This window comes from Phyllobates terribilis, unplaced genomic scaffold (assembly GCF_046119375.1).
Source record: "Phyllobates terribilis strain yellow unplaced genomic scaffold, ASM4611937v1 Scaffold_2__4_contigs__length_985480577, whole genome shotgun sequence".
Lineage (NCBI taxonomy): Eukaryota > Metazoa > Chordata > Amphibia > Anura > Dendrobatidae > Phyllobates > Phyllobates terribilis.
This window is the reverse complement of record NW_027362762.1, coordinates 645,209,377-645,230,222: the sequence shown is the minus strand read 5'-3', so window position 1 is coordinate 645,230,222 and position 20,846 is coordinate 645,209,377. Positions and strand designations below refer to the sequence as shown.

Here is a 20,846-nt window from a genome sequence, read left to right as displayed (position 1 = left end):
GAAGAGGGAGATGGTTTCCAGCATCCGCTTAACGTGTAGACGTTAAAACATGACTTTTAATGAAAAAAGATTCAAAATATGAAATAAAAATCATATCAAAAGTAGAAGAGAGAGGAGGTGGACATGGGATGGGAGAGGGGGGAAAAGGAGGGTTTAAAAGGACACTGGTCTACGGGTTTCAAGCTTAGCCCTAGACAGGACTAAGAGCATATAGCTTGAATCGTGTATTTTTAATCTTTTTTTCATTAAAAGTCATGTTTTAACGTCTACACATTAAGCGGATGCTGGAAACCCTCTCGCTCTTTGTTTTTTCTGCTTGTTGTCCAGCTGCTGGTCTGGAGTCCGTGCACCGCATCTCTTCGATGGTGGCTTCATATCTGTCGCACTTGGTGAGCTGAATATTCCATTCCTCCTGTTTAAATTGACATATGTAAAGGCCAAATCTGTCCATGTGTTAAATAAGTAAGACTACCATGGTAGTCCACCTGTAAATCTTTATGGGCACTTGACGCATGTGTATGTCCCATAGATATTAAGCAAGGCAGAAAAAAACGGATAGCTACTTCATAAGCCAGTAGAAGATGAAATATCAACTGGATCTGAAGCAATACTATGGACAGAAAATAAAAAGTGTGGGTAAATTATTCCCCCGCCCAAAAAAAAAAGCATATAGTGAACAGTGACCAATAAAACAAAGTGAATGAACAGAAATATACATCTAGTGAATTAGGGCCAAAGACTATTGTGCAAAAAGCGCATTCCATGGGTAGATAAAGAAAAGAAAAGTAGAAGTAAAAGATTAAACGGTGACATTTAAGTCTGTGTGTAACAACAAAGGTCATATTGCCAATGATTCATACACCAAAGTAAAATATTAAGCAACAAAAAACTGAGAAATGAGAAAAAATACTATTGAGAGACGTTGCAAAAATAAAACTTGTAATAAAGTCAAATAAGTTTTAGAAAAAAATCATAGTGTACAAAAATATGTATGAAAGTAAAACATTAACGAAAACACATAACATGTATCGAAAAATAAAAATCCACATTTATCTGAAAATGTAGAATAAAGGTCCATAGAATGAGAAATCCCAGCAACGATCCATGTCAGGTCGAAAAAGGGAGACGAAAAAGAGAAATCCACAAGAGAAATCCATTATAATGAAAATCCAAAGAGACAAGGTCATCCAGCCGGTATGCACAGGAATTCCTGACTACATAAACTAGGACCATCACTGAGGAGTCCAAGATGTTTATTATTATGGTGGGAACATCAAAGATAATCTAAAGGAAAAAGTGAATAAGAGGTTAGTAGACTAAGGAAAAAAATATATGAAGGGGGCTAGTTTGAAGGAAAAAAAAGAAAGGAGGAGGAGTGAAGGGCAGGAAAGCTGTGAGAAAAAAAAGTGCATGAACAAAGCAAGTGTGAAGCCAGATGTGTATAAAATAAAACCCAGTAAAGAAGAGAGAGGAAGTGAAGAGCATTGGTAGGGGAAACAAAAGGTATGGGGAATAAAGTTCGTAGACAAAGAAGTGTCAAATAAACCAAAAACAATGATGGGATTCAGAACTAAGCAAGAGAGGGACTGGGTCACCCCTTTTATTACTGGGGGACATATTTTTTATGCCAAAGATTTACAATCCTGTATACTTACCAGTGTGGTAATCGAAAAAATGGGTCGCAACAGAGGATAGCAACACAATTGATAGTTGAGATATGTTGTTGGATTTGTCTAAGTTCCTTTGTTGTCTGACCTACATAAAGATTTCAACGAAAATAACAATAAGATGTAAATGACACATTTAGACTTGCAATTTAGAGTGTTTAATTGGGAAAGTCATTTAATTTAGAGGGTTTGAAAAGATACTATTAGCAGACACAGCAGGACAAGAAAAAGGGCTATCAACCAATATATCTATTAAATTTGGAGCCCAATATGCAATGATCTATGGGGCTTCTGAGATATAATGTTTAATACCGGGGTCAGAAAGTAAAATATCCAAATGTCTACAAAGTATTTGTAGGTCATCCCACTGATTATTGTATCTGGTAATAAGTTTCACCTGTCGATTCTGTGATTGATATTTGGGTTGAAGAAGGTCCTATTAGTTCAAATTTCTGGATACAACTTTTATTGGATAATCATGTTCCTTGAACCTGCAAGTTAGGTCTCGTGTCCCCAATACGAAGTCTGTTTCCTTATAACAATTGCATCTAAGATGTATGAATTATTCAAATTGGGATTCCAAATTTGTTATGATTTCTAAACTTGAGAAATGAAAAAGGCTATTGGTAGACCTTGGTTTGCGAAAACACTTAGCTTCAATCCTCGCATCATTACGGGAAAGCTTTAAATCCAAGAAAATAATATTGGTTTGGGAAAGATGATAGGACAAGCGGATATGATATAGGTTTTCTTTCAGCCCCTCAATTAATTGGGCACAAAGGCCCTGTTCAAAACAAAAGAATTTAATCAATAAATGTAAATTATTTCAAAGGTTTGTTCTAGAAAGACCATAATGGATACACATGCACCCGCCTCAACCTGTCACGATTCCACCCCTCAGTGTGTCTGGGATGAAGTTACTGATGGCTCAGCCATCAAATCTGGCACAGGGGCGTGCTGAAACGGTTGGCGTTTTGATTGACAGCTTGGTCGTCCAATCTGAGACTGGGAGGTGCTGGCTGTCTCCAGGTGTTCATTGTCCAAGGTGATTTCCCAGTTACTTAGCTGGGCTGTTAGTCCCTGACCTCTGCCACAATTAGCTTCTGCTAAGTGTGGTTGGTTTTATTTGTTCCTAGTATTTTGCTTACTGATCTTTCATTTCCTGACCTTGGATCTCAATCTGACCATCTGGTTAACCCCTTTGTTGGGATCTTCTATCTTCCTGATACTTTGACCTTAGGCTGTTACCTGACTACGACTTTGTCTCTTTCCTCTGTTTATGACGTACCCTTAGACTCATTGACCTCAGACTCCTTGACTGTCCCGACTCACGGCTTGTTGGCATCACACAACCAACCCATGAAGAGGTCAGTGTAAACAGGCACACATCTCACACCCATTGTGATCCTGGACACCTGAAGATAAAAGGTACAGTCTAAAATAAAATTATGTTGGAGGACAAACTGTAAGAGGTCAATGAGAAAGGAAATTTTCATATCCTCTGTGACAACTCAGCATCAATGAGGAAAATTTCACCACTTGTTCCCGGGTGAACTATTCTTAATTATGCCAGACATACTATTCCTTTGGTCAGTAAGTCAAGGAACGCAAGCCATTGGTTCATATGAGACTATCCTGTGAACCTTTTTGTATGCTAATTTATGGAATGTCTGCTCATCATGGATTGCATCAGCCCCATGGGGTGTACTAGTCTGCATCATTTGGAGGACAAGTATGTAGTCTAATTGAACCAGCGAACAATGAGGGAACAGCCATGACTATCTCCCCCCCAATCCTGTGGAACACAATGCCCTGAAATGGGAACTGAGGGATATAAAAAAGGGCCTACTCCGGTCACCAGTCTGATTCTGCTGGGCTTCAGCCTAGGGACTATGGTTCCAGCTGGTGGATTACAAAACTGCTCCATTGCCCAATACTGAGCCCACAAATTCATTTGGATAACCCAGATTGGGATAATCCGGTCATCTGGCCACATACCTCGCTGTGCTCAGTTAGCTTCCTAAGCTTGCTGCTACCTCCTCTCTGTGGGTCCCTGCCAAAAGCGGAGTGCTGGTTGGGGTAGCTGGTTGAGACGCTGTCATTTGCACCATCTTGTGTTGTTGCTGAGAATGTAATTAATGCTGTTAACTGTTGGTCACCCAATAAAGTCCTACCGGAGTGTGGTACCCTCATCCTATGTTGTCTGAGTAGTGTTCTCCCCATGGGGAAGGAGTATGGGCATTCAATGGGATGAGCCCTGGTCCATGCAGTCTTTCTAAAGACATGCCAGCGGACAAGAGCACCCACTGACCCACATGTTCCCACATCCTCCCTAGGGAATTTCTCTGCCAAATATTTCAAAACAGCTCCAATACCATCCGGATGTGAAATATTGGAGCTTAGAGACTCTACATCACAAGTAACAATGATTGTATCTTAGGGACGGTCACACCATCCAAGAGTTGTGTTAAAGGGAATCTGTCACCACATTTGACCTATCTAGTAATGTGCTCATACAGGTTATAAACTGCTGAAAATGTCCTCCCTGTATGCTTCATATCAGGTGCCTTGTTGTTGAGAAATCATCTTTTAACACTTTATGTAAATTACCTCTTCCAGGCTATGTGGAGGACGTTGCCTGAAAGATAACTCTGCCTCCAGAGCTTATTTTACATGAAGGAGAAGTTACCAGTGTGATGTGTAATGGCCGCTATCTGCTCTCCTGATCTCACTGCAGAGCTGTGTGTGATTATACCTGACACATCTGCAGGTTCCTCCCAGCTTCAGCTTCTATCTCACAGGCAGACATGGCTGCAATATTGTTGCAATACAGCAGAGCTCAAGAGCTGCAAAAAAAATGTGTCTGCAAGAAGACACATTTTATTTCTCTTGTTCTGTGTTAGTTTCATGTCTCACACTGGTAACTTCCCCTTTCATTTAAAATAAGCTCTGGAGGCGGAGTTATCTTCCAGGCAACATCCTCCCCATAGCCTGGAAGAGCTCATTAACATATAAGAAAAACGTGGATTTCTCAGGAATAAAACATCAGACTGCAGATATCAAGATATCATTTTACTCAGCTTCCTATGACCTGCGTACCCATATAGACTTCTTAGGAGGGTTGATCCTACTGACAGATTCCCTTTAAGAGTGTAGAGTCTCTAATGTATGATGGTAAGGTGGGCACCAAAGGTTGTGTCAATGAATATACAATCTTTTTCAGACAGGCTGCTTATTCCAGCCACAATGGGGCAGTCCAGTGGATTAGTGAAATCTTTCTGTATTTTGAAAAGCAAGTAATAAACGGCCACAACAGGATGAGCCACTTTTAGAAAGTCAAATTCCCTTGTTACTGATCTCATATGATTTGGCCAAATGAAGTAACCGGTCTAATTTACTCGTAAATATCTCTGTTGGATCAGATGGTAGTGGGACATAAAATCTTTTGTCATTCAATTGTCTTTTGGCCTCCTGTGTGTACATATTATTCGGCCACAAAACTATATTTCCACCTTTGTCCTCCTTCTTAATGATGAAATGTGGGTTATTTTTAAAAGCAGTAATAGCCTGCTGTTCAACATATGTAAGATTTAGTTGGCAAGTACAATCTATATTTATGCCCTGTATATCTTTATACATCAATTTATAAACAAAAATCTAACACAGAAAAAAGGTTTAGAGGCACAGTAGCAAATGACGGATTGCGTAAAACATTTGCTGACTTACCGGTGTCATTCTCCTGTAAATAGTCACCCAAGACCTGCTTCCATACATAAATCTTCAGAGGCTTTTGGTTCATCATACAGAAGTTTGAAAGAAAGCTTTCTGCAAAATGGATAAAGGTCTTTAACAACTGTCAATTTATCAAGTTTCAGCATGGGGGAGAAGGTTAGATCCCTCTTCAGTACTGACCTATCAATAGCTGAGAGGACATAGGTGGAAAAAATGATGAAGTTGTTTTGTGTGCTTGTTTGGGGTGAGTGGTTGACGTTTTGGATCCTCTTTTTCAAGGTTTGCACTGACCTCCCATTGTTTTGTGTCAAAATCACAGTTTTCCAAGGATAAAAAAATTGTCACTACATTTACAGCATTTGTGCTAAGTGCTGTTGTGCCATTATGAGGGCCGCCTCTGACCCTGCTGGCCGCCTCTGACCCTGTGGCTGCCTCTCATCCTGCCTCCCACCCTGCTGCCTGCCCCTGACCCTGCCAGCCGCTTCTGAGCCCCTGGCTGCATCATCCTGCTCCCGGCTGCATCATCCAATCCTTGGCTGCATCACCTGCACCATCCCATCCTCGGCTGCATCATCCCATCCTCGGCTGCATCATCCCATCCTCGGCTGCACCATCCCATCCTCGGCTGCACCATCCCATCCTCGGCTGCACCATCCCATCCTCGGCTGCCTCATCCCATCCTCGGCTGCCTCATCCCATCCTCGGCCGCCTCATCCCTCCCTCGGCTGCATCATCCCATCCTCGGCTGCATCATTCCATCTTTGGTTGCATCTTCCCATCCTCGGCCGCATCTTCCCATCCTCGGCTGCATCTTCCCATCATCGGCTGCTTCACTTCATCCTCGGCCGCCTCCTCTCATCTCGGCTGCATCACCTCACCCCGGCTACATCACCTCATCTCTGACTGCATCATCTCACCCCTACTGCATCACTTCATCTCCGGCTGCTTCATCTCATCCCTGCTGCATCACCTCATCTCCGGCTGCTTCATCTCATCCCTGCCGCATCACCCCACCCCTGCCGTATCATCCTATCCCCAGCCGCACCCTCTCATCCAGGCTCCATCACCTCGTCCACGGCTGCTGCATCTCCCCCCCGGCTACTTCACCTTCATCTCTACCCCGGCTGTTTGTACCTCTCCCCCGGACTGCAACTCATCCCTGAACTGCTCCCCATCCCTGATCGCATCCTATCCCCCAGCAGCACCTCACAAATGGCCACCTGTCCCCCACTAGGACTCACCCCACCTACATCGCTCCTGGGCTGCCTCCTACCCCTGTCACCTCTCGCCCACTACTCACCCCCGCAATGTTCCCGCTTCTTCTCACCCTCACTCCCATCCTTCTCCACTTCCTACTACCCCCACTCATCACTCCTCCCAGTAATGAAATGCTCATCTCTCCCTCCATCCTACCTACTCACCTCACCCTCTCCTCTGAACTGTTCCTCCACTTTCAACCCTCCATCTCCAAACAAACACGCCCACCACGCAAGCTCTCCTGCCCGCACCTTTTCACCCTCTCCCTGCTCCTCCTAATTGCGGGTGTCATCTCCCCTAATCCTGGCCCACCCCATCACACCACCCCCCCACTCCCACGACATATTATCAACCCGCATAACCTCAACAACCTCAGACCCATCCCACCCGCCCCTGCTTCCCCAGTCTCCCTTCCGGGCGCCCTCTGGAACGCTCGCTCGGTCTGCAATAAACTTCCATACATCCACAACCTCTTCATCTCCAAAAAACTCTCCTTCCTCGGCATCACGGAAACCTGGCTCACCCCCTCTGACACAACCTCCCTGGCCGCCCTCTCCTACGGTGGACTTACATTTTCCCACCCCCCCCCCGCCCCAACAACACCCGCGGTGGAGGAGTCGGCCTACTCCTAGCCAACACGTGCTCCTTCATCCCGATTACGCCGCCCCCCTCCTACCCCCTCCCCTCCTTCGAGGCACATTCTGTGCGCATTTTCTCCCCTTGCAACCTCCAACTGGCAGTTATCTACCGTCCCCCAGGATCCCCCTTCTCTTTCTTTGACCACTTCACAACCTGGCTCCTCCACCTCCTCTCCTCTGACATCCCCACAATCATCATGGGTGACTTCAATATCCCCGTTGACACCCCCTGCACCGCCGCCTCTAGACTCCTATCCCTAACCTCCTCCCTCGGTCTCTCCTAATGGATCCTCATCCGCCACACACACCGACGGTCACACATTGGACCTTGTCTTCACCCGCCTCTGTTCCCTCGCTGACCTCGAACACTCACCTCTCCCCCTATCTGACCACAACCTACTGACCTTCTCCCCCCTCTCCCCCCCTCTCTGATCGCCCCTCCCCCCACACTCCCCCACCCCCGTAGAAACCTCAAATTCATCGACTTCCACTCACTCTCCGAGTCCCTCCTCCCTCTCTCCGGCCTAGCTTCTTCTCAGGACGCCTCCGCCGCCGCCACCCTCTACAACACCACCCTCACCACAGCCCTCGACCAAGCTGCCCCGCTCTCACACGTCACAACCCGTGCACACAGACAACCCTGGCTAACGCCCCTCACGAAAAAACTTCGTCAGACGTCTAGAGTGGCTGAGTGGAAATGGAAGAAATCCCACTCCGCTGAACACCTCACCCTGTTCAAACAGTCCCTCACCGCCTTCAAGACTGCTCTCAGGAATGCAAAGCAAGATTACTTCTCTTCCCTAATAACCGCCCTATCCCGCAACCCCAAGCAACTTTTCAGTACCTTCAACTCTCTACTCCGTCCCCCTGCACACCCCCCTCGCCCCTCATCTCAGCCGACGACTTCGCCACCTTCTTCAAGGACAAGATTGACAAAGTCAGACAAAGCTTCGATCTACAAGCCGCTCGGCCCCCCCCCACCGCCCAACCCCCCTCACCCAAATGTAGTTTCTCCCCCATGACAGAAGACCTCCTCTCCTCTCTGCTAGCTCACTCACACCTCACCACCTGTGCCCTCGACCCCCTCCCCTCCCACCTCATCCCTAACCTTACCACTGTCCTCATCCCCGCCTTAACCCATCTTTTCAACCTATCACTTAAATCCGGCACTTTCCCATCATCCTTCAAGCATGCCACAATCACACCCATCCTCAAAAAACCCTCCCTTGACCCTGCAATAGTCTCCAACTACCGCCCGATATCTCTCCTCCCTTTTGCCTCAAAATTACTTGAACAGCACGTTCATGCCGAGCTGTCCTCCCCCCTCTCCTCCTCCTCCTCCCTCTTCAACCGCCTTCAATCCGGTTTCCGACCCCACCACTCCACCGAAACAGCCCTAACTAAAGTCACCAACGACCTACTGACCGCCAAGAGCAAGCGACACTACTCCGTCCTCCTTCTTCTCTACCTCTCCACCGCCTTCGACACAGTCGACCACCCCTTCCTACTCCACATCCTAGAATCCCTTGGCATCACTGACCTAGCCCTCTCATGGATCTCCTCCTACCTAACGGACCGGACTTTCAACGTCACCCACTCCCACACCTCATCCTCGCCCCACCCCCTTTCTGTTGGAGTTCCCCAAGGCTCAGTCCTGGGACTACTACTCTTCTCCGCATTCACCCTCGGCCTGGGGAAACTCATCGAATCCCACGGCCTCCAATACCACCTCTACGCTGATGACACCCAGCTCTACATGTCTGGCCCCGACATTTCCGCCATACTATTCAAAATTCCCCAATGCCTATCCGCCATCTCATCCTTCTTCTCCGCCCGATTCCTCAAACTCAACATGGACAAGACCGAGATAATCATCTCCCCCCCCCCAACCGCTCTCCCCAGCTCCACAACTTATCCATCACAATCAACAACTGCACCCTCTCTCCCGTCTCCCACGCCAAGTGCCTCGGGGTAATCCTTGACTCCTCCCTCTCCTTCAAGCCCCACATCGAAGCCCTCGCCACCGCCTGCCGACTCCAACTGAGGAACATTGCCCGAATCCGCTCGTTCCTTGACCAGGACTCGGCAAAAACGCTTATCCACGCCCTCATCATCTCCCGTCTCGACTACTGCAACCCCCTGCTCACTGGCTTCCCCGCTTTCTCCCTCGCACCTCTCCGCACCATCCTCAATTCCGCTGCCCGACTCATCCACCTATCTCCCTGTTTCACCCCCACCTCTCCCCTCTGCCAAGCCCTTCACTGGCTCCCCATTGCCCTGAGATCACGGTTCAAAACCCTAACCCTAACATACAAGGCTATACATAACCTGTCCCCTCCCTACATCTCCGACCTGGTTTCCAGATATGTCCCCCCGCGCGATCTTCGCTCCTCTCAAGAACTTCTCCTCTTCTCCCCTCTCATTTCCTCCTCCCACAACCGCCTACAAGACTTCTCTCGTGCATCCGCCATACTCTGGAACTCTCTCCCCCATCACATCCGACACTCCCCTACCCTGGGAACCTTCAAGAAAAACCTAAAGACCCACCTCTTCCTTCAGGCCTACAGCCCACACTGAGACCCATCTGCTACACCATCTCACCCTCTCCTCTCCCCTTCCTCCTGTCTCCCCACCCACCCCCTATAGACTGTGAGCCTTCGTGGACAAGACCCCCTACCCTACTGTACCAGTGCGCCTCGTTTGATGTTTCATGTTCGTGTCCCTGTCTGCCCGTACACTTGTAAAGCGCCATGGAACCTAATGGCGCTATATAAATATTTTATAATAATAATAATAATTATTATGGTGTCATCATCTATACATCCTTTGATTCTCAAAGTCTGACATGCATTATAAATTTAGTTTTTTTTATAATCACTTCCCTCTCATGTCCTTCTATCATTTCTTTTGCGTTTATTCTGAAAGGGTATAACTGTCTCTTTATCAAAGATAAAGATGGGCTTATTTTAAATGACTGGGGTTATTACCAGTGTGAGACGTATAATGACGGGCAACAATAATTATTCCTCATTACTGATCCCTTCATGTGAAATATATGCACCTATAGAGATGAATAAGGAGCACTACGGTCAAAATATATACAAATATATCAACATTTATTTGGGCCCTATATAGATGTACCAATAACTCAGAGATATATCACTATTTGCCATCCGTGGTTATATTGTGGTTTGAGACATATATACAATTTGTTCTGTGACTATTATAGTGATAATTTAATGCTATTCTATGTTTGCCTATTCATATGAGCTGGATAATTTACATTTAGGGATTGCCAATAGTGATATAGCTTTATGATTTATTGGTACATCTATATAGGGCCCCCATTATTATAGATTTCCTGCTATAACATATGAACTTGCAACTGGGCTATGGCTTTTCATTTTTTTGTTTCTGTATTGCTGTCTTCAATATGTCTTGATTTTATGACAATGTTTTTTCTGTTGTTGGTTTTATGTTGTACTTTATATACGTATATCCCAATAAATTTTGATATATTTCTATATATTTTGATCGCAGTGCTGCTTCTTCATCTCTATAGGTGTATATGTAATGACTGCCAGTGTGTTCTTCTGATCCATATGTCTCACACTGGTAACATTCCCTTTAATTTAAAATAAGCTCAGGAGGCGGACATTCGGGGAGATCTATGTCTGGCCCATAGAGCTTACCAGATCATTTACATACAGTATAAGAAAAACGTGGATTTCTCGTGAATATGACATCAGATTGTAGATATCAAGATATTTTATTCAACTTCTTACAACCTGCATGCCCATGTACATGGCATTTAAGCTAGTTATCTGTTGAAAATTGTTTCATAAATTGACGCCGTAGTTCATGATTCATCAAAACTGGCATTTTATACTCCAGTATGGATGAACAATGTGCTGGACTAAGATGTGCCAAATTCATCAAGAGGCGTGTGCCTTTTAATGAATTTGATGCCTCATTCAGCCTTCACAGCATAATTTTGCAGTACTACAGTCAGGGACTGGATTATATTATTGTCATAAATTATGATGATTTTGCTCGGCCATTCCCAGTTATTGCCAATCTCTGCCCACTTATGAAAAAGTCAAAGAATCTGGCTAGACCCAAGATAAAAACTCCAAAAGCTGCAAAATTTGTGCACTACTTCGACTTGCAAAAATTTTGTAACATTTTAAGCAGTTTTGTGCCAGAATTCTGATTCTTGATGAATCAGATCCTCAGTGTTTAGAATAACAGCTGGCATTTGTTGGTACCCAAGACGTGGGCAGAACTCACACTGCAACTGAGTAACTGTTCTACCATAGACGTCTGTTTCTTTGGGAGAAAGATAGGGAAAAAATGGTCTTGAGGGAATTTTTTTACTTGATATTAGGACAATACCTGGTAAATTGCGAGGAATTTGCACAAAAGGGTGATGAATTGCAAATTTTTACTGTTTTTCTAGTCGGAATCGAGAGTTGTTTCACAATGTTGTTCTGCTACAATAAGGGAAGATTCAAATAACTTTACTTTGGCTGAATTGTCTGTATCATGGCTGCAATTCCTGGCTCATACTAACAGCATCATAGGCATAAATGATGCTTTTATTCTGGGTCATGAGACCTGCGGTTTGGCCAGAATTTGTGGCAGTAATAATAAGAAAATAGAAAATGGAAACAGTATGGTCATGTGAATCTTTCCTAAGGGTAGAAATTAAACTACTGTAACTATTAGATGGGTAGCAAAATTGAATCAGTGTAATGTAACTAAAAGGAAAATGATGAATGTTCCATGTTCAAACACACAAAATAAATCAACATAAAATGTGCAAAGCTATAGAAAAACTATCAAGGCATTCTTAGCACCACATAAAGCATGTCTTCATACCTGAAGTATCGAAAAATACTACCGGCAGCCTGAGAGTCTAAAGAGGAGTAAGAAAAATAAAGGTAAGAAACTTAATCAGATTACATCTTTCATGTAATGGGGTCCATCTTCTGGACGACATAAAGGGCTGTTTTCTAACTATAGCAAAATAAAGTTTTGACAGTCGTGAAAAATGTATGTGTACATATTCAAAGTCACACTGTCTTGTAGGTGCCAGATATTACTATATTAATAATGGCTAATTGTTATTATATATAAAAAAAAGTAAGTAAAAAAAGTGTTCTACTTACCACTGATATGGTAACAGTTCTGCCATCTGCCCATACTCGCATCAGTACTGGCACGGTGTCGCACCTTAGAGGTCTTCGATATCTTCACCCTTCTTTAAATTTGGTCGAGAGCCAATGCAAATAAATCGTATCCGAGTAGCATGGAGCAGGTGGTTGACGGTTTATGACTGTTTTTTTTATTAATATCTAGCATGTTATTTACACTGATGTTATCCCAAAAATCATAGTACCATACAGTCAAATATGTGTCATCACGGCATACGTACCTTGTGCTAAAATTTCCAGGCGGTAAAGCACAAGTAGCATGTTTTTTACTATATATTGAAAAATACACACTTTTCTGTACATTATACTTACCAGAATAAATGACAAGAAGGACACATATACTCACATTATATAAAGCCCAGATCAGTTAAGTCACGTGTATATATGAACAGACGCTTTACAGCCTTTTAACAACGGGCATAAGTGGTACAAATTCTTTTGGTATTATTTTTATCCAAGGACGACGCACATTTATGCATTTTCTATTTTAGGTCATTCGAGAGGTTAACGGTTAAGTTTTTTGGTGATTGAAATGTATTTTCCATCTTTTGTTTTAAGAATTTTTTTTTTACATGCATATTCAGTTTCTTTAAAAATATTTTTATGGTTTATTTTTAATACTCAGATTATTTATTGATTGATGACGGCGGTTTTGATTGAAATTTAACAATTTGATCCATTTTTCATTTTACATGTCAGAATGAAACATTTTGATGGATGTTTAGCAAGCAGCATCAATTCTAAATTGAACAGCAGGATTGTTTGCCAAGTATCACCAAGAAAGCAGCCAATGATAAACCAATGTCAAAGTATTCTACTACGTACCTGCTGCAGGACTTACCTAGTCCTCAGAAAGATAATAATACAATATCTCATTTTTGATTCTTAGAGAAGTTTTAAAAAGAACTGCAATAAAACAAAAAACTGCATTGTTCAAGTGATAAAGAATAATCCCATAGAAGTATCTTTCATCTAAAGTGATCCTGCTAAGTTCGCAAGGCCTTCCATACTGCAGCCATAATGATTTCCAGCCATAATCCAGTAATAAAATCATTCCCTTGATGTAGCATACAATTATCCATATCTGATCTGCCTTGGATTAGTCCAACAGGGCGTTGTTTTCATAGATCTGCCTGGCTTCATAGTCACTAAACATACTACTAGGCCTGATTGACATTCTCCACATGGTCCACGCATGTCTTGGCCAACTGCAATCTTGCTCATTCACGAGACTTCATTTCTCCCTGATCAGGTGCAATGCACTTATGAAGACAGGGAGACTTCACCCAGGATCATTGCACAACATCCAGAGAGAAATGAAGTGTCATGAATGCGCAAGATTGCAGTTGGCTGAGTTAATTCTCAACTGTATATGAGGGCAATAAAAGTAATTTTTGTGCAGATATGAATAACAGTACGGTTACATCAAGAGCATGATTTTATAGCAGAATTATTGATTGAAGATAGTGGGGGCAGTTTTGGAGGCCTGGAGGACCTGACGAGTTCCCTTTTTGTTATTCATTGCTAATATTTTAGCATCTTTCAAAGCCAAAAGGTCAGTGGTTAAAAAAAAAAAAAAAGAGTTGTCAGATTATTTAGTAGTATACAGCTTTTTATTTTGATCTGTATCCCCCCTACCTATTTTTTAGTATATGCAATGTAACTGATAATACAAGAGGTTAAAATTCATCGGTGACCAATATGCAGGTGCAAATAGACATTTTTATTTTGGATCTGTATTTAGGCATTAGGGATGTCTTTAGTCTGCGTTATAAGACCTACAGTTTGGCCAGAAACTGTGGCGGTAAAACAGATGAGAAAAAACGGGCATAGTACGGTCATGTGAATCTATTCTAAAGGTATAAATAAAACCACTAAGTGGTTGAATGGTAGCAAAATTGCATCAGTGTAATACAGGTAGAAGGATAATGATTTTACCCATCTTTGCGTTTAAAGAGGTTGTTCAGGTGTGGCATGACAGTCTACAGTTACTATATGTCACTGCAGACTTGTGAATCCTCACATCACGCATACTGCAAGCTATCAGGATTCTCCGGTGCTGGTGCCCAGGAGCGGGCGATCACTTCACCGTAAGGAAATTGAGCAAGTCTACATACGTCTAGTCGGAGTATGGCCAGAAGTCTGCATATTGCAAACTTGCAGTCTCGTAACTGCCCGTTCTCTGTATCGGCACCGGAGAATTCTAAAAGCGCAGAATGGGCATGCTGTAAGGATTCACAAGTCTGCAGTCACATAAAAAATATAGACTTTTGTGCCACACCTGGACAATACCTTTAATAGTGCAAATGAGTTTTTAAAAAACTGCAAAAAGGACACTGTCCAGGTCACATCAGAGTATTTTAGACCATAAATGTTTTTTTGGATGAAATCAAGTTTTTCTTTACTAGTTCAAATATTCATCTGAACCGTGGAATACATTCTTCAGTAGAATTAGTAGAACTATTATATTTTTTGGCCACGATTTATTAAGACTGGCATTTCATATGCTAGTCTTCATGAGGGGCACGCAGGACCAAAATGCACCAAATTCATTTAAAGGTGCACGGCATTTAATGAATTTGCTGCATCTTATCAGTGTGTTCACCTCGCCAGAGATGTTACTCTAGTCAGAGACATTTCTGAGAAAAGCTGACAATTTCCATGAATTTGACAGACGGACGTAGCCACGCCTCATACTACCCTGCCTCCTCCTCCAGCTCAGCCCATTTTGATGTAACTGCTTGACACATGTGTAAATGCCAAGAGTGTCAAAATATTTGCGCAACTCTGGACCGCGCAAAAACTTTGCGACTTTTACAAGTGTTTTCTGACATTTTTCTGACATTCACACTCTGTTGTATCGGTCCCTATATGGTTACTTCTCCACAATATGATGCATTAAAAAGAAATGGTCAGGTCCCCTGACTGTCCACTACTATTACTATGGCTCTATGGGTGCAGATTTATTTTACCTGAATAAGTGTGGTATTTGCTTATTAAAGGGGTTGTCCAGACTCCGGCTACAAGTCTGCAGTCACTGAGTTGTGAATCCTCACATCGCATGGACTATGCACTGTGAGGATTCTCCAGTGGCAGTGTCAAGTGACCACAATTATGCGATTTGTATACATGTAGTCATGTGCCAATTAGATGGGCGCAACCTCAGTCACTGCAAGTATATTCAGCTAGGCTGGACACAATCTAATTATATGGCTGGACGTATGGAAGTCGCATACTTGCAGTCATAAGTAGTGTTGAGCGAATTTGTTTGGCATTTCAAATTCGGGTTCGTGTTCGGGATTCCGGCTAGTTCGCGCCAAAAAATCGGCTCCGCTCATGAACATCCCTGATTTGCAACATCTGCGTGACAGCGTGGTAAATCAGGGATGTTCATGGGCAGAGCCGATTTTTAGGTGCAAACAAGCCGGAACCCCAAACACGAACCCGAATTTGAAATGCCAAACAAATTTGCTCAACACTAGTCATAAGACCACCGTCGTATGACAGAGGACAGTGTGGGGCCCATTATACTGTATGGAAGGCAATATGGAGCTAATTATACTGTATGGAAGGCAATGTGGGGTCATTATACTGTATGGAGGACTATGTGGGGTCATTATACTGTATGGAGGACTATGTGGGGTCATTATACTGTAGAGAGCACTATGTGGTGCCCATTATACTGTATGGAAGGCAATATGGGAACCATTATACTGTATGGAGGACTATGTGGGGTCATTAGTCATTATACTGTATGGAACGCAATGTGGGACTCATTATACTGTATGGAGGACTATGTGGGGTCATAATACTGTGTGGAATGCAATGTGGGACTCATTATACTGTATGGAAGGCAATGTGGGGCCCATTATACTGTATGGAAGGCAATGTGGTGTGGCGTCATACTGTATGGAACGCAATGTGGGGTCATTATACTGTATATAATGCAACGTGGGGCCCATTGTACTGTATAGAAGGCAATGTGGGAACCATTATACTGTATGGAGGACTATGTGGGCCCCATTATACTGTATGGAATGCAATGTGCATTATACTGTATGGAAGGCAATGTGAGACCCCTTTTACTGTATGGAAGGTAATGTGGGGTCCATTATAGTGTATGGAAGGCAATTTGGGGCCCATTATACTGTATGGAAGGCAATGTGGGCCCCATTATACTTTATGGAACACAATGTGCATTATACTGTATGGAAGGCAATGTGGGGTCTGTTTAAACTGCATGGATGGTAATGTGGGGCCCATTATACTGTATGAATGACTATGTGGGGCCCATTATACTGTATGGAAGGCAATGTGGGGCCCATTATATTTATATATGGAAGGACAAGAGGGGTCCATTATACTATATGGAGGGCTGTATGGGGGCCATTATACTCTTTCCAGGGCTATGTGGGGCCATTATACTGTTTGGAGGGTTATGTGGAGGCTATAATACTGTTTGCAGGGCTATGTGGAGGCCATTATACTGCATGTAGATCTATGTGGTGGGTCATTATACTGTTTGGAGGGCTATTATACTGTTTGCAGGGCTATGTGGGGGCCATTATAATGTTTGTCAGAAAATATACAGTGCGAAGGTCTGTGTGTTGGAGCCATCATACTGCAGGGAGGCCCATTATACTGTATTGCGGGCTGTGTGAGGGTCACAATTGGGGTATCACACTGTGTTGGGGTCACCATACTTTGCTGGGGGAGAAGGGGGTATGTGGAGGGTATAATAGGGTCATCATATTGTCTTTGTGGAGGGTACTGTTGATGAATTCAATGTGGGGGTATCATACTGTGTCTGGGGGGAGCACTTTTGTTGGCATCATACTAAATGGGGGCAATGAAAGGGGAATTTAGGGACTTCAATAGGGAGAGAATTACTTTGTAAGCACTGCAAAATTGTGAGATATGCTCTTCTGTGACCCCCACCAAACATTATTTTTTTAATTATAACTTTTACAATGGGGCCCCATGATTTCTATGTATGCCCCTGGTTATGCAGGCTGTCAATCATGCCCAGGTAGGCAAATTAGAAGATCCAAAGCAGGATTAGTATGGAGGATGAGATTTGTTAACTATACGGCATTCCTCGTCTTTTAAATGGGTGCTCAGGTCAATTTTCACGCTGTATGCATCAGAAGAATAACTCAGTAGTAGATGCAAACTTAATTCTTATACAATCCAAAATAATCCAGATGTTTCAGTCTACAATTCCAGACCTTCATCAGATGGATAGCAGATATATAGAGGGAACAGGAGAAATAGTGTTGTAAGTGCTGATGTAGCTGCGGCGTCTGCTGGTGGGGAATAGCCGCCCTATTGTGGACCAAAGCGTCGGTATTATTTTGGATTGCATAGGAATTAAAAGTTTACACCTACTAAATTGGAGTCCTGAGTTATTCTTCTGGTAAATATATTCTGGAGGAAGAGACGCCCTGCCAAACTAGTCCTGCCTCATTAGATTAGGAGACGCTGCAGAATTTATCTACATTCCATTCCCTCTTCAGGATTAGTAATCACATAAAACATCTGTTCAGATTAAAGAAATCTGCACCCATACCGCAATACTGGGGGGACAGTTAGGCGACCTGACAGCCTTCCTTTATTTTGGTTACTGACCTTACAGCACTGCTCGTTGTAAGAATCACAGAGACGAGCTGTGAAGAACAGACTTGCACTGGACCTATTTGTGAAGAATGTTGTCTGAACTGAGAATATCGCTTCATTTTCCGTCCAGTTATTTAACAGTTGCAACCCAGGATCATACGTCGATCTAAAAACAGAAAAATATTCGGTGGTGAACAATTGAGAAGAAATCATCATATGTATTTACCCTTTGATCAGATTTACATTTCAAGGTGAGGTGTTGCAGAAACTGTCCCTCACATTACTGGCTTGACTTCAGCGGGCGTTTTAAATTGTTCTCCGCTAGTTTATGAAATAATGACCATCTGGGACATCTAAGCTGCTATAAATGTGATTGCCATGAAGCCAAACGTGAAATAAGGACACATAAAAGACTCCCATGAAAAATGCATCTTTTACGGAAATTTTTATTCCACCATTTTTCAGAGGAAGGTGGCCACCATTCTGTGGTGATGAAGTACAGACTATAGAGCAAATATATGTTTCTTCACCTGTGCGACCGAGGTGGGAGAGGTGATGGCATTTCTGGTAATTTTTTAACTACTTTTTTAGCGGCTCCTGGACATAGTATTTTTCAAGCATTTTTTTGTGCCATTTTTAAAATTGTTTTGGATGTATTTTTTATTTTGTAAATTTTAAACTTATTTAAGCACAATTTAATTATTTGTTTGATTTTTTTCTCATGTTTCTTCTCAAATCCTAGAGAGAATTGTCTAGGAAAAAACACCTAAAGCATGTTGCTTTTAAAAAAATGTCTTTCACTGTACTGAGTACTGCTCACTCCTTCCATCTCCATAGAGCATTATAGGAGGTGTAATCTGACTGCTCACTGTGATGTGGCCTCCATTTTGCTAAACTATAGGGGGCGATTGAAAAAAAATAAAATAATACCACTCACCTGTTCTGCCAACCCAACAGCCCACCATTAAGCCTTCCATACATCTTCTTTTCACCTTCTCCTGTTGTGCTCTTCCTTTACGGCCTGCTTTTCTCTATGCCATGTCTTCCGAGACCGAGGAGCCCTGATGTATATGTACTTTGACTACGCCTCTGGCAACGCACAATCTGCGCTGCAACGGCACAGCATGCAGAGACATCAGAGAACTGGTCAGCATCTGAAGACCGGGCATAGAGTAAAGAAGAGGCGTGGAGGACCAGATGGCAGGCTGTGGGGGCGATGGGACAGGTAAGCAGTGAAACAGGTGAGCAGCAAGCTGAGTATTTTTTTTACATCCTATGTTTATTGGGGTCTCAAGAGGTTTTGATGCAAATTGAATTTTCCAGTAAAATCTGCGTTATTTGGCAAACTAGTGGTCACTCTCTCAATTGGAGAAATAGAACAGTCAATGATGCTAGAGTGCTCAATCCAGCCACCTTTAGGGACAGGAGACTAGGCCCCTGTGTTCCTTGGATTTGTGTTAATCCTGTGGTGATAACCCCTGCAATCACGTGAACAAAAAGGCAATTGCCGTTTTTGCTATTCTCTTTCATAGGGATCAATTCATTGCGAGATTTGCTTCCATTTATTTCCTCATCTGCTGTGCAATGTCACTGTCTATTGCAATTAATAAAGTGCCTGCACGTTTGGCCTTGACCTGCCCAATTTAAAGGGGTTATCGCAGAATCTAATATTTAGATAGATAACTGTGTAACATTCCCGTGCTTGCAAATACCACTGTATAGAAGGACAATATGTGCAATATCACATATACAAACAGAAACTGTGAAGACCCGGGTTCTTCCGTGGGCGTAGCACTACTCAGACAACACAGGTTGCGGGTAAAATAGTGTGGAAATGCTTTATTGAACCACAAAGCGGACAATAAACAGGTAAAACAGTCCCAAGTACCCAAGATTGTGTAAATTACAGAGTCCTCACCATTCCGCTGTCCCGCCTGGGTTATAACAGCTGAGACTTTGGGACTTCCAGGGCCAACTACCTCAACCAGTGGCCCCCCGCTTCTGGCGGGCCCCCACAGAGAGAAGGTAGCGTCAAGCTTAGGAAGATAGCAGTCCATCGAGATACAAGGCCAGGAGACCTGAGGGTCCCACCCCAGCCTCTCCGAGGGTCCCACTCCAGCCTCTCCGAGAGCTTCCATGGGGCCAGGTGACTGGCTGGTCCCAATCTGGCTTCTCTGAATGTCTCCATGAGTTTCAGGTGACCGGTGGGTCCCTCCTGTCAACCTCAAACAACATATTCATGAGGCCAGGTGACTTCATCGTCCCAACCTGGTCTCCCCAAATGTATCCATGGCCTCTCTGATGGTTAATGGAGCAGATCCATATCTTTCCAGTCAGGGCTATATACCCTTAGGCTAGAATCCTGTAGGATCCAAATCTGTGTCTCTTTGGGTAAAGCCACACTACCAAGCTGATGGTGTGAAGAGAGTCTGAGTGTCCTCTTGCTTCTTGATTCTCTGTCCCAAGTCTGGCTTCTACAGAAGCACATGTCCCTTAAAATAGTTACAGTCGTTCTTGAAGTACAAATTCACAGATAAAGGGTTAGGGAGGACAGCCTCATGTCTCATTATTTGAGCTAATCAATTTGCATAGCTGGTATAGCAGGGGCTCTTTAAATCAACATTCAGCTGACTTAGTATAATAGGCCATTAGCATAGTAGCAAACATCATTGTTTCCAAACCCAAGAGGTGACAACAATCAGGGTTATACAAATACTGGT

The 20,846-nt window shown here is 43.5% G+C and overlaps 1 long non-coding RNA gene across 1 annotated transcript; it reads right to left on the bottom strand.

The window, feature by feature from the left end:
- Positions 1-303: 303 nt before the first annotated feature.
- On the bottom strand, positions 304-13,401 carry LOC141252912 (uncharacterized). The gene is made up of 5 exons (XR_012314149.1): positions 12,176-13,401; positions 5,394-5,492; positions 2,956-3,082; positions 1,656-1,755; positions 304-1,284 (listed from the first exon to the last, which is right to left on the bottom strand). It is a non-coding gene; the product is annotated as an uncharacterized lncRNA (long non-coding RNA).
- Positions 13,402-20,846: the final 7,445 nt, after the last annotated feature.